The following is a 3,802-nucleotide window of genomic DNA, read 5'->3' as shown; positions in this document are numbered from 1 at the left end:
TTGAAATAGCAAAAAAATCATTACAGTGCAGGTAATCGCTTTGAAGTAGTAGTAGCAACAATTTAAGTTATTTGGACTAGAACATTTGGTACATCCCCTACTCACGCGTTTTGCTTCTCAAATATCTGAAATGAAATGCTGCCAATGAGGATAAGAGAGCACAAGGGTTATTGTGAGACTCTTCTTTGTACAGAGCACCAGATGCCTGCAGGGAGAATGGGTGGGCTCTGGCCAAGTCAAATACCCAGGAAACACCTCTGACACGTGCCCTGCACGGCTTCAGGAAATACCGCAGAGAGCGACAAAAAAATCAGTTGCACAGATTAAAATCATGTTTACTCCAAATTATTTATTCATGTTCAGTAAATTAAATTACTATCTGTAAAACTAACATGACTTCTTTCTGTATTATATACGCAAAGGTTTTCATGTTCAGCAACCTAATCTGCTCATAGGTTTCACACAATTGAGTTACAAGGCTTTGACATGTTTTGTTTATCAAATCTACATAAATATTAAAAGTAAAAGTATTTTGTACATCATTAGACCTGGTCTTGTTATATCTTTTAAGTCCAGTGTGTAAAATAACTTTACAGAGCTTTACAGGGTTATTTTCAGCACACAGACAGAGAGTGGAAAAATAGAAGACTGTGAGGAGATATTCACATAATTTGAAAAATTATTGGATTCACATTACCCAGAATCACTTACAATGAGACATTTTTATCTAGTCATGTTGAACCGCCATGTTTCTACAGTAACCGAGAACAGACAAACCAAACACTGGATCTAGATGGGGCTTTTTTGCACTTGGAAGGTTGAGTTGGCTAAATGCCACTGGATTCTACACACTGGTCCTTTAAGTACAACATTTACTACTGTAAATTTTTAAAAGAAAATATGGCAATAGGCAAAAAAGAGATTTCTTGCACTAAAAGAACTTCCACATTTATTTGGTGCTTCCACAGTCTGAGTTAGAAAATCGTGTGGGTTTTAGTTACTGATTTTTGATTAGCACATTGGTTTTTGAATAGTCGACTGGTATTTTCTGGTATTTTATTTCCATGACTGGGGATGTTTTTAGAGCTTAACAAGATACAAAACATTACATATTTTTTAAAAACAACTGAACCATAATAAATTAGACTCATCAGGTAGTATTGATTCTCAACCTAAATCAATATCATCATTCTGGTCAAACAGAGCAGAAAGATTGTTGGTTTAGAATAAGATAAGATAAAATGTTCACCATGGATAATGTTATTGATCCACCGTGGGAGAAGTTCATGTTTGACATAGCAGCATAGGAGAATCCTTATTTCTCATTCATAACAGTGTTGATTTGTCAGGATGTATTCTTATTCGAGCCATTGGTGCCATAATGGTCTCTAGTGCGTCACCTATCTGTCCTCTCTCTATGAAGATATCCAGCAGCTTCAGCCAGGTTGCACATCTGGACTGCAGGGGCTGGTGGTGGTAATACATGAATTCTGCATTTATCTGAAAATAAAGAATAATAACAGACAGAAAATAATGTACAACAGCAATTTATTAATAAAATAAATGTCTTCCCATTTCTTAAAGGTTTTGATGTTACCACGGAGTGTTTGGAGCACCACTCAGGGCAAATTAAATGAAACACTTAATTTTCCTCTCACATTTCTAATTGAATATGACTCCCACAGAGAGTTTGGAGCATCACTCAAAGCAAAGCAGAAGTCAATCAATGCCCTTGGCTACAGAAACACCATATATATATATATATAAATATATATATATATGGTGTTTCGTTGAAAACGTTGTATAATTTCAAACTTCTGTCACCTGAAATGAAACAATGATTTGTCCTCATACATCTCCAACTGATTAAGACTTACTGAGCGGTTTGCCTCTACTTGTAAACACTCTTCACATGAGAGAAACAAAGTTGGAGAGAAAAATATAAGACTTTTACATAAACTCCAACAGCACATGTTTTGCACACAAATTGCAGACAAATACATTTGGTGAAACATTAGCATTAACAGATAAGAAGCTACTTGAGGACGCTAATGTTCGTGTGACTAGTGAGTGGTAGCTAATATTCAAATTAACTTTAACTGACTCAAGTTACTTACTGGCAGATAAACTGGTTAACACTAAGTAAACAGGGAGGGGTAAATGTGCTAAATTTATTCTTGTTGTTATGTCGTTGTATCTATGTATGTATGTACAGACTGCGGTAACAAATTTCCTGTGAAGGACAATAAAGTATATTATTATTATTATTAAAAGAGACCTTCTCTACCTTTGAGTGACTTCTACCTTCACTGTATAAAAAGCTTTGGAGGTCCAGACCAATCATCTGGCATGAGAGAGAAAATAGCAGTTTGTAACGTCCTTGATTCATCTCAACATGATTTCGATTAGTAAACCTTACATCCCTCAAGATTAAATGAATTCTACAAGACCAAAATATGTTTGAAAAAGAAATATGAATGAACTGTGTGTAGGCATACACTAACTGCATACTTGTGAACTGAACAAACCACCATCTCTTTCTCGCTCTCTTTTTCAGAGATGGGGAGGAGGAGGAGAGGGGGTGGGGCTTGTTTTATAAAATCTCAAAGATATGAAGTTTTACAACTGTCATTTCACTATCAAGTCATGGCAGAGCAGTGTTATTTCTACACTTTAGAGAGAGGAAAAATGTCACATCTCTGTGGATGAGGGAGGCCTGCAGTCATATCACTGTCTCGAGATCAAGGACATCGGAGTGACTGCTTCAAAGTGATTTCTTACTTTTCACCTAAACAATTCATACGTTTTCTGTACTTTATACTTTGATGTTTTATCTTTTAAATAATTTCAGAGTGCATGTATGCATAGTGGATGTTAAGGTTATGGGGTAGGCTATCAACCTATATGTAGGTCTTCTCATGCAGAGATACTGACACAAACGCACATAATGATGCTGCTGTGGCAAAATTTACTTTGGTTGTGTTTGCTAATAAATCATCTGTAAATTGAACTGAATTTAGAAAGATTCCATGTTCACTTGGCTTTAACCTCTGAGTTTTTTTAGTGCCTGAACATGTCTAGAGACAGACTTTCTGAAAAACTTCAAAAGAGACCTGCCAGCTGAAAAACCTCCATCACCTCTCCAAAGCACTTCTGAGAACAGCAAAAGGATGAAGAAGAAAAAAACGGTGCAAATATATGACACAAAGCTCTATTATGTTATGTTGTGTGTGTATGTTTTTTTATTTATTGTTTAATTTTATGGGCTCTAAATATTTATTTCTACATGTTTTACTACATGCGTTGGTTGATTAGGACGGGAGCATTGTTATTTTTTATGGATGAATAAATTCAACCTTACACTTTGATCAAGGCTCATTACTGACTCTGCAAATCAGGGCTAGTACTCGGAGGTCCCAGACCCTCTGGGCCCCTTCAGGGTCCCATATTAATTGGATGTCAGTTGTTTTTGCTAATGTGGGGTCAGCTGTTCTAGAAAAAACCTCATACTATGACAAATACCATGATATAGTGCCAACATTGACACAGCAGGTAATGTAAGTTAGCTGAAGTTGCTGTTGCAGCTAATCGGCAGAGAGGACAGGACGGTTTCTGAGAGCCAGCACACCAGCTCTAGACAGCGATTCTCTCCTTCTACTATAGCTATCATCACAACAACAGTTTGTCTTGGCAACCTAAAAAGTAAGCTGAATGTCCGTTTGCAAGACATTTACCATTACCTGACACACAAGTCCAAAAAATAAAAATAAAATAAAGATCCATGTCTAGATACGGACAGTAT

The sequence above is a fragment of the Morone saxatilis genome, unplaced genomic scaffold (genome assembly GCF_004916995.1).
Source record: "Morone saxatilis isolate NCDOM2014 unplaced genomic scaffold, NCSU_SB_2.0 Contig17, whole genome shotgun sequence".
Lineage (NCBI taxonomy): Eukaryota > Metazoa > Chordata > Actinopteri > Moronidae > Morone > Morone saxatilis.
Note: the sequence above shows the minus strand (reverse complement) of the source record.